Here is a 12,441-nt window from a genome sequence, read left to right as displayed (position 1 = left end):
AGCCTCGTAATTGACACTGCTTTCAGGTTGTTAATTAACTAGCAATTACACATGAACGACGTGCGATAGGAACGTATATTTGAATAATATATTTGGGGGCCAAACAGAAAATGTGGGAGACCACATGGGCTAGTGTTGCTTTGCATCTTGGTTTTCGTTTGATTCATGTTTGTTGAGACAAGGATTAAACATATACGAATTGTTTTTGTGTTCAAATTTTTTAAGGGTCCATTTGCTAGCAGTTATATGAGTGGAATAGGCATATGTAAATTCTTAAAATTTATAATTTTTTGTTTGGGTGCACCGAATCAAAATTTTAAATAGGAATATATATTCCAATTTGGACCAAAAAATGCACATTTGCAATTCCACCTAAATAGGTGGTATTGGAATACGTATTCCTATTCCAGTATTATTTATTTTAGAAAACATAATTTTTTAGGTCCGTGAATTACCCATTAATTTACAACTGAACCAAATAAGAATAGCAATACACATTCTTATTTTTTATTCTAGAATAACATTTACAAAATATGTATTCCTATTCCCATATTCTTATTCTTATAGTCAAATAGACCCTAAGTGGAACACAAAGGGTCTTATTTATCAAGACATATGTTGGTTAATTGACATTTGTATAGTTTGGGTTTTGTTTATCAAGACGTATGTTGGTTAATCCACATTTGCATAGTTTTTGCAATTTTTATTTGCATTTTAATAACTCGACTATGAATATGGCCATGAATATCAAGCCCCACCTTTCAATCCTACCAATATCAATGGTTTCTTTTCACAATATAAGGCTCTAGGAATTGTGTATAGTTATAGGACATGACATGTTTTTAGTAGTATTTGTGTAATGCCCCACCCAGAGATCCTTGGAAACAAGGATGAAATACAAGCCAAGAATTTTTTTTTAACAAGTATGAATGCACATGACAACATCATACAGGGATCACAAAGATCACAACGGAAGACTTCACCACAATCCTGGCAACCAACGAATCTCCAAACGCCACTACCAAACTGACACACCCAAACAAAGCCAACAATGACAACGCACATGATGAGGGCACAAGAAACAACCACTCATCAACAAAACACCAAGCTGGGGTAAAATGCAGAATCCTAAAATTTGGCTAAGCCTGAAATCCTGAAGCCCTGAAAATTGGCTAAGTCTGGATTTTTGAAGCCCAAAAATTTTTTAGATTCTTTAACTTATCTCCGAGAGGTCTGAAACTTATCTCAAAAGATTCATCGCATATATTAAAATATATCTTAAGTATAAGAAATATTTATACTTAAACGATATATTTTAAACCCCAAGAGACCAAAACAGAAACACGAAAACTTGATTCCAAGAGAACCGACAGAATTCAAATTGCAAAAGCATAGGGTTGAAGAACACCCAAAAGGGTAGCCAAATCAACCCTCAAAAAGAATGGATCATGAAGAAAAGTGCCCGCTGACCACCCGCACAGGTTTTTCACAAAAACTGTGCGACACTTTTTACTAGAGGAGGGCAAGACTTCTCCTTAAGGTGTGCAACACTCTTCCAATGTCGTACGACATTTCTCAAGAAGGCATGCGACACTTTTCATCATCATACGACATTTCTCAAGAAGGGGTGTGACACTCTTCTAGTGTCATACGATATTTCTCAAGAAGGTGTGTGATACTTTACAGTGTCGTACGACATAGTTTGCATGGGCGCGCGATACTTTTTAAAGTGTTGCACCATGCTGAACAAATGTCGCCCATAGAAAATAAAGACACTTCCAAAAATCAGCAAGGTGAAGAACAGACCAAAGAACCTCCACACCAGGGAGTACTGGATCCACAAAAGCTCGAGGAATGAACACTCAAGTGAAAGAACAACACAGAACAAAGAACATCGTAGAGAACTGAACAACAAAACTAAGTGTGTGGTTCCTCCCAACCGTCAATAGCATCATAAGACCATCGTGGGTCCTAGCCATCCCTCGCACGTAACATCCAAGGTCACCGACCAAATCGTCAGTATTGTCATAATAGGGACGTCACTACTAAAACATGCAACAATATAAGCATAAGGAAATCTAACATGCTAGTAGAAAAGCATAAGATAATCCTACAGTAGATAACATCACCTATCACATGCTAAACAGTAGTAAGCAATAGATATACTACTAAATCAAATAACATCATCTAATCATATGTTAAACATCATGATAAGGGAATGCATCAAGAAAACTAACATCATCTAAACATGATATACAAGCATCCCAATGAAAGCACAAATCACAAGAAAGCATACTCTGGAACCCAAAGTATCAAGTGAAGACATCCAGCAACGGTTGCACTAGGACAAAAGACTATCTCTATACACCGGTCCCTAGTAGTGGTGATGGTAGCTATGCCTCCCAACCACGTGAAACCCATAGGTCCACACCCGCCGTGCTAATGGAGATAATGATCCAACCACAAACACACATAATGCACAACATCCAAGGCTAACACTCACGCCAGATAGTATGATGGCTACAACCAAGAACCTAAGACAATGCAAGGAGTACAAGTCCTGGTCAAACTCTCAAAAGGCTGCTAAGTAGGGCCTAGGATCCTGGAGAGTCGCTTGGCATTAAAATGCCCAAGCTCAGATTGTGTGTCCTCAAACTTAAACGGGTGCTCACACATTGTGTCCTCGAACTTAATCGGGTGCTCACACATTTTACTTATCTTAATTTTTATTAACAATCACACATTTTATTTAGTTATCACTTGTTTAAAACTTCTTATCCTTCGTCAACCTCCGGCGCCATGAACGCTGAGCTGCGAAATAGAAGCCCCCCCCAGATGCTACCCTACCCTACCCATGCTCATCCTACAACAAGTGCATGTGGGCATGCATACTCCCATCCCAACTCCAATGATCATAACTTCTAACAAATCCATGGAAGATCATGCCTCGCAAGTCACCCAACAAATGTATGTGCACGTACTCGTGTGTGGCGCACCACCATCACGAAGATCATAACAAAAGGACAGGAATGAGAACACAATGCAAAGAAAACACCCAACTACAAGCAACATGGGAAGGATGGATTCTACATGAATCCCAAAGCCAATAAAACCATACATCATAAAATCACTCAACCAGCCTCAATTTGAGAGTATGGATTCTACACGAATTCCAATGATGTGACAGGACCAAACATCATGAACTTACTCAACCGACCTCAATTCGAGAGTATGGATTCTACATGAATCTTAGCATTTACGAAACAAAAGCAAAGGTCTAAAAGAAACAATAACACCATGTATAAAATCACTCAACCGAACACAACGTTGAGAGTACAGATGCAACACGCATTCCAATGCAACATAAAAGTGTAGAAGTGGTCTGACTGATATCCAAATGGATCATCCAAGTCCATGACCCACATTGTGCCAAGAAAACTCGAGAAAATAGGGCAGCACGCAAAATGAGGTAAAACCCCAAATTTTGAAAAACTTTCAAAATTAAACCCCATTTGGCCTTTGGGTTCAAAAACTCTAAAAATTCAAAAATAAATGGAATTGAACACCGTATGCAAAAACAGCCAACATAACGGCATAAAATCCCAAACCCTCATCCCGAAAAATAGGAGAATGTTCATACCCGCCCAACCGGGTAGAACTAGCATATAGAAACAGAGGGGGACACTAGTTCTCAGCCTCCAAACAAATGGCTACGAAAAATAGAAGTAGAAACGGAGCAGAAACACTAAAACAAGAAAGCCATACCTCACAACCAAAAGGTTAAAATGGAAATCTGAACCATAAAATAAATATCCCACAAAAGTAGCTAAAAATCGTAGCAATCCAAGGTTTTCCCGAGCTGGACCCAACAAGCCCAACCTCGCGATGACCCCATGCCCATGGCTCCCACAACAAACAAAACAGTAAATCATCATGAAGAGGATTTTGGGTTTTACTCTCCAACTTTCCAATTCATAAGTGAGAAGTGAGGAATTAAATTCCTCTTTGGATATTTATTCACTTTTCGAGTGAATAATTGATTAGGGCAAATAACTAGCCAACCTAGTTAAACCCCGAATCGACCCAAATGAAAATAGGCTATTCCTACAAATAGGAATTCATCTATGGAAAAGCTTCCATAAATTAAAATAAATCAATTAAAAAGCTCAAAAACCCAAAAACACATAAATCTCCTTAATAACTTTCATGACAATGCGAACCTCTAAATGCACAAACACTCTTACTGGTCTAATCACATAATGCAAATGAGTTCAGATTTAATAATCACCGAAAGGTTTAATTTAAACATTTAATAAAGGATACATCGACCATATAAGGACAACATTGGTAAAATATGAATGGCTAAATCACTAACTCCATGTGCCACTGCCAGGGATATAAATCCTGCACACTAAACAACAAGATCAAGTGCAATTGCATATAATAACATAGCCGAAGCAGTAATGCGTTAAATCGCCTAATTTAACCATTTATTTAATTAGATTAAAATAATCTATTTACATCAGTCACGTTGGCATAAAGCATAACAATGCAAGAATGAAGTAAATAACCATAGCATTAAATCCATCACATAACATAATCAGAGATATGTCCAAATACCAAGTAACCAGATATCAACATAAAACACACAGTCATCTCAAAATGACCTCATCATGCAATATGATTAACTAAACAGCATAGTAGTCTAAAATCTATGATATTGGAATCAAAGTGTAACATCTGACCTTTAGGTCCTCTCAAATGTAAACATAACATGAGTAACAAATATATCTCTAATCAGAAATATAACAAGGTAAATGTCCGCAGCACATAACCAAATAATCCAACTCTAATTACTTAAGCATTAAATAATGATTGTTTACTCTACATTAAAAAGGCATTTAAAACATATAAACAACCATAGACATAAACATGACTAACCACTGCTACAGGAACCTAGTCCAATGTAGCATGGTAAAAGAACATAGTGCAATCTCTGCACACATCTCAGGGTAATCACAAAACAACCTCATGATACCACATCATCCTAGTAACCATTGGCACAAACCTCAGTGAACCAAAAATCACAACATAATCTCATAGATCAGTCAAAAGCATAAACAAAGCAACTGATACAGAAACATAAATCCAAACACCTCGATGGTGTAGACCACTCAGGGTCACAATCATGATCCTATCTCAACAAAATATCAACAAGGTTGCGTCCATCAGGATGACTTACAGAAGTCAAATAGGAGAGGCACTACATCATTCCCCCCAAAGACTAGGCTTACTCTTGGAAGCCTGCAATCCAAGAATAGAAACCAAACACACCAAGAACAAAATCAAAAGCAAGCAATAGGAATGACTCAACAACTCTCTACAAGTCAAACCCAAATCACTCCAACATTCTCAAACCATCACGTTAACCCCGAAATAGGTTAACCACGAGAGAATGGGTGTCACATAGACACAATGTCCTCCAACAAGGAGCCTTCTATGTGCTACAAAGAACCCATCTAGCCATAGAGTCAACAATACAAGGTAAGGAAAAACCCTCTCTACCTCATCAATAGGTGCCCAACTACAACATGCACCAACAACAAGACCACAAACAAGGTCAAAACAAGACACACTTCCAACAAGAGTTGGAATCATGGGGAATAACCATCCCAAATTTTCCAAGAATACTATCATGTCACACATGATCATTCTGGAATCCATGTAAACTTACCCTTAGAACAAAGAGGATGAAATTTTACCAACAAAAGGACACACTCCAAAGGACTACTCACCACCAAGCGTAGGAGCATGACACCTCACCAAGGCACAAAAGCTCAACTACCACTAGAAACTAGTGTAACACAACCCAACCAGACAAGATATCACCTTTCCACAAGGTTGCATAGACTTTTGTCATTGGACACAATCATGAAATGTCTGCATACCAACTCATGAGATGGTAACATGTGTCCAATGATACCATGTCCCTCTAGCACCATGCTAGGAAAACTACACCCAATCTACTGCTAAACTCAATCTCTAGCCTCAAGTCAATGGTTAAAGAGAAAACCTGACTGAGACAATCCACATGAAGATGTAAGCTTAGGGAGAAGGATACTATAGAGTATAGGACTGAGAGGGAGTCTCTCTCTCAACCTCTACACTAACCAGTCCATGATGCATTAGAAAACTCACAATTTCACCAACCATCAACATACTCACTTGAAAACACTAACTGAGCTAGTGGCATAACCACACTAGCTTACTCTCACAAGAGAGAAAAGGATATGGAGATGTGCCAAGGTCAACATCCAGAAAGGAGAATGTAGACTCATCAAAGAACTGAGCCACTCCCAAATGACAGGGCAACATCATCCTCAAACAAGGAATGCTCACAAACCACACTACACCTCACAAGGGCGGTTCAGTGCAATAGGAAACACAAAAACCCAAGCACGAACCCTAACAGGTACCTAGTAGATTATGAAGACAAGATAACTCTTCCATTATGAATAACATGAAGAGTTAAACTTCTCCAATGGCCATAACTATGATATGTCATGATTGAATTGGCCTCTACTCAAAAAGATACTCGAAACATCAATCAGCAAATCCTAAAGCCATAGCTTCACATCCAGACTTGGGTTGGCTCCTTCTAAAAAGTGCTAGAAAGACATGACAAAAACTACAAGAAGATGGAGCTTTGAGAGTCCTAAGACCCAAGATCTGAGTCACCACTCAAAACAAAACCACAAAGGCAAAACAATAGTCTTGGCCACCAAGACAAGCAATGGACAAAACATCCAAATCCACACAAGAGCACACATGCCGAAAACAACATAAGACATGGAATGAAAGGTAATTCACACATTAAAACCATCATTACTCTTCTTGCATAATTTCATTAATTAAACATAATATAAGCACTAATGCACAATGAAACTGAAAGATTTTCAAGGAAGGGTCCAAGAGTCACCATAAAACAAGTACATACCTTTCAATTTCTTTAAGAATACACTACGTTTACTCATCTTTTAAACCATTCAGTTACAATAACAACTTTAGATATAACAAAGACACCCTAGCATGTTCTCCATGATATTATCCCTTAAACGTACTACCAGAGGTTCGAGATGAACATGGTAGAGTCACAACAAAAAATTAGGCAACAGTAAAACACATCCAGAATAGTCATCATGAAACAAAATCAAAGAGCCCAAATGGGGGAATTATCAATTCCAACAGTAAGTACAAAAAAAGAGCTCACTTCAACAATAAGTCAAATGTGACAACTGTCACAAAGAGAGTGATAGATAAAATTTGATGACTACTCCAAGAGAGGAAAAATACTGAAAACTAATGTTAGCCCAACAACATGATGAAAGTACCTCCAGCCAAATAAAATAAGGCATCAAAAAAATCACATTACAGGTGATGACTGAGTACAGTCACACAAGAGGGATAAATCACCACACAATGCTAAGGAATACATCCTCCTAGCAATGTTAGAGAACACACTCACGCATATCAAGTAGTATACCATCAGTAACCTCATGCATATGCAGACAAAAATAATTTCCATGCAATGCAACATTTAGATATTCATCTATCTAATACAAATTTCCATAAGCTTAAGAAGTAATTAGATTGGGGACTTAAGTCATTAACCCAAGGATATAATGCAAACCTACTCTTTGCAATGATTCACAATAAACACTCATTTTCAATGAAAGGAACCATTTTATCACCCCAAAGATAAAACATAGAATCACAACTAAGATTCATTCATCAACTTACAATTAGGAGAAAATAGGGAAACAATGCACCTACTCCACAAGGAGAAACAAAAAGAGGCACTCAAAGTCAACACATGGACACCAATCAGTGGTTCCATCCAAAAAGGGTCACACAAGCAACCAACCAACCAAGGCACATCGATTCCGCTCACAAAATTAGGAAGACTCACTTCCTTCTCCACACACTGCTCTAGTCACATCTACTGGACAAGCAAATCCATCATGAGTAGATACCAAAGCAACAAAGATCACGAGTTCTCACCAAGACACTCGCTCTCAACCAATGCAGGAACAACTACATGGGCAACATAAATATAGAGATCCCAATGCTTGAACATGGGCTCTGATACCAAATGTAATGCCCCGCCCAGAGATCCTTGGAAAAAAAGATGAAATACAAGCCAAGAATTTTTATTTTACAAGTATTAACGCACATGATAACATCATACAGGGATCACAACGGAAGACTTCACCACAATCCCGGCAACCAATGAACCTCCAAACACCACTACCAAACTGACACACCAAACAAAGCCAACAATGACAACGCATATGATGAGGGCACAAGAAACAACCACTCATCAACAAAACACCAAGCTGGGGTAAAATGCAGAATCCTGAAATTTGGCTAAGCCTAAAATCCTGAAGCCTTGAAAATTGGCTAAGTCTAGATTTTTGAAGCCCTGAAATTTCCTAGATTCTTTAACTTATCTCTAAGAGGTCTGAAACCTATCTCAAAAGATTCATCGCATATATTAAAATATATCTTAAGTATAAGAAATATTTATACTTAAACGATATATTTTAAACCCCAAGAGACCAAAATAGAAACATGAAAAATCGATTCCAAGAGAACCGACAGAATTCAAAATGCAACAGCATAGGTTGAAGAACACCCAAAAGGGTAGCCAAATCAACCCTCAAAAAGAATGGATCACGAAGAAAAGTGCCCGTTGACCACCCGCGCAGGTTTTTCACAAAAATCATGCGACACTTTTTAAAAGAGGAGGGCGACACTTCTCCTTAAGGCATGCGACACTATTCCAGTGTCATACAACATTTCTCAAGAAGGCATGCGACACTTTTTATCATCGTATAAAATTTCTCAAGAAGGTGTGCGATACTCTTCCAGTGTTGTATGACATTTTTCAAGAAGGTGTGCGATACTTTACAGTGTCGTACGACATAGTTTGCATGGGCATGCGATACTTTTTAAAGTGTCGCACCATGCTGAACAAATGTCATCCATAGAAAACAAAGACACTTCCACAACTTAGAAAGGTGAAGAATAGACCAAAGAACCTCCACACCAGGGAGTATCGGATCCATAAAGGCTCGAGGAATGAACACTCAAGTGAAAGAACAACACAGAATGAAGAACATCGTAGAGAATTGAAAAACCAAACTAAGTGCACGGTTCCTCCCAACTGTCAATAGCATCATAAGACCATCATGGGTCCTAGCCATCCCCCACACGTAACATCCCAAGTCACCGACCAAATCATCAGTACTATCATAATAGGGATGTCACTACTAAAACATGCAACAATATAAGCATAAGGAAATCTAACATGCTAGTAGAAAAGCATAAGATAATCCTACAATAGATAACATCACCTATCATACGCTAAATAGTAGTAAGCAACAGATATACTACTAAATCAAATTACATCATCTAATCATATGCTAAACATCATGATAAGGGAATGTGTCAAGCAAACTAACATCATCTAAACATGATATACAAGCATCCCAATGAAAGCACAAATCACAAGAAAGCATACTCCAAAACTCGAAGTATCAAGTGAAGACATCCAACAATGGTCGCACTAGGACAAAAGACTGTCTTTGTACACTGGTCCCTAGCAGTGGTGAAGGTAGCTACGCCTCCCAACCATGTGGCACCCATAGGTCCACACCCACCATGCTGATGGAGATAATGATCCAACCACAAACACACATAATGCACAACATCCAAGGCTAATACTCATGCCAGACAGTATGATGGTTGCAACCAAGAACCTCAGACAATGCAAGGAGTACAGGTCCTAGTCAGATACTCAAAAGGCTGCTAAGTAGGGGCTAACATCCTGGAGAGTTGCTTGGCATTGAAAAGCCCAAGCTCGGATCGTGTGTCCTCAAACTTAAACGGGTGCTCACACATTGTGTCCTTGAACTTAATCAGGTGCTCACACATTTTACTTATCTTAAGTTTTATTAACAATCACACATTTTATTTAGTTATCATTTGCTTAAAACTTCTTATCCTCCATCAACCTTCGACGCCATGAATGCCGAGCTACAAGATAGAAGCCCCCTCCAGATGCTACCCTACCCTACCCATGCTCATCCTACAACAAGTGCCTGTGGGCATGCATACTCCCATCCCAACCCCAATGATCATAACTTCTAGCAAATCCATGGAAGATCGAGCCTCGCAAGTCACCCAAGAAATGTACGCACACATACTCGTGTATGGCGCACCACCATCACGAAGATCATATCACAAGGACAGGAATGAGAACACAATGCAAAGAAAACACCCAACTGAAAGCAACACGAGAAGGATGGATTCTACACGAATCCCAAAGCCAATAAAACCATACATCATAAAATCACTCAACCAGCCTCAATCTGAGAGTATGGATTCTACATGAATCCCAATGATGCAATAAGACCAAACATCATGAACTTACTCAACTGACCTCAATCTGAGAGTATGGATTCTATACGAATCTTAGCGTTCATGAAACAAAAGCAAAGGTTTTAAAGAAACAATAACACCAAGTATAAAATCACTCAACCGAACACAACGTTAGGAGTACAGATGCAACATCCATCCCAATGCAACATAAAAGTGTAGAAGTGGTCTGACTGATATCTAAATGGATCATCCAAGTCCACGATCAACATTGTGCCAAGAAAACTCAAGAAAAAAAAGTGGCACGCAAAATGAGGTAAAAACCCCAAATTTTGAAAAACTTTCAAAATTAAAACCCATTTTGCCTTTGGGTTCAAAAACTCCAAAAATCAAAAAATAAAAGGAATCGGACACCGTATGCAAAAATGGCCAGCATAACAATGTAAAATCCCAAACCCTCATCTCGAAAAATAGGGAAATGTTCATACCCGCCCAACTGAGTAGAACTAACATACAGAAATGGAGGGGAACACTAGTTCTCAGCCTCCAAACAAACGACTACCAAAAACAGAAGTAGAAACGGAGCAGAAACAATAAAACAGGAAAGCCCTACCTCACAGCCAAAAGGGCGAAATGAAAATCTAAACCATAAAATAAATATGCCGTAGAAGTAGCTAAAAATTGCGGCAATCCAAGGTTTCCCCGAGCTGGACCCAATGAGCCCAACCTCACGATGATCCCATGCCTGTGGCTCCCACAATGAACAAAACAATAAATCATCATGAAGAGGATTTTGGATTTTACTCTCCAACTTTCCAATTCAAAAGTGAGAAGTGAGGAATTAAATTCCTCTTTGGATATTTATTCACTTTTCGAGTGAACAATCGATTAGGGAAAATAACTAGCCAACCTAGTTAAACCTTGAATCAACCCAAACGAAAACAGGCTATTCCTATAAATAGGAATTCATCTTTGGGAAAGTTGCTATAAATTAAAATAAATCAATTAAAAAGCTCGAAAACCCAAAAACACATAAATCTCCTTAATAAATTTCACAAAAATGCATAATGCAAATGAGTTTAGATTTAATAAACACCAAAAGGTTTAATTTGAATATTTAATAAAGGATACGTCGACCATATAGGGACGACATTGGTAAAATATGAATGGTTGAATCACTAACTCCATGTGCCACTTCCAGGGATATAAATCCTGCACACTAAACAACACGATCAAGTGCAATTGCATATAATAACATAGCCGAAGCAAGAATGCGTTAAATCACCTAATTTAACCATTTATTTAATTAGATCAAAATAATCTATTTACATCACTCATGTTCGCATAAAGCATAACAATGCAGGAATGAAGTAAATAACCATAGCATTAAATCCATCACATAACATAATCAGAGATATGTCCAAATACCAAGTAACTAGATATCAGCATAAAACACATTGTCATCTCAAAATGGCCTCATCATGCAATATGATTAACTGAACAGCATAGTAGTCTAAAATCCGTGATACTGGAATCAAAGTGTAACATCTGACCTTCAGGTCCTCTCAAATGTAAACATAACATGAGTAACAAATATCTCTCTAATCAGAAATATAACAAGGTAAATGTTCGCAGCACATAACAAAATAATCCAACTCTAATTACTTAAGCATTAAATAATGATTGTTTACTCTAGATTAAAAAGGCATTTAAAACATATAAACAACCATAGACATAAACATGACTAACCACTGCTACAGGAACCTAGTCCAATGTAGCATGGTAAAAGAACATAGTGCAATCTCTGCACACATCTCAGGGTAATCACGGAACAACCTCATGATACCACATCAATCCTGGTAACCACTGGCACAAACCTTAGTGAACCAAAAATCACAACATAATCTCATAGATCAGTCAAAAGCATAAACAAAGCAATTGATACAGAAACATAAATCCAAACACCTCGACAGTGTAGACCACTCAGGGTCACAATCATGA

Source organism: Cupressus sempervirens, chromosome 8 (assembly GCF_028749045.1).
Source record: "Cupressus sempervirens isolate cs-2001-9-10 chromosome 8, ASM2874904v1, whole genome shotgun sequence".
Taxonomy (NCBI): Eukaryota; Viridiplantae; Streptophyta; class Pinopsida; order Cupressales; family Cupressaceae; genus Cupressus; species Cupressus sempervirens.
The sequence above is the reverse complement of the archived record's forward strand: the minus strand, read 5'-3'. Positions refer to the sequence as shown.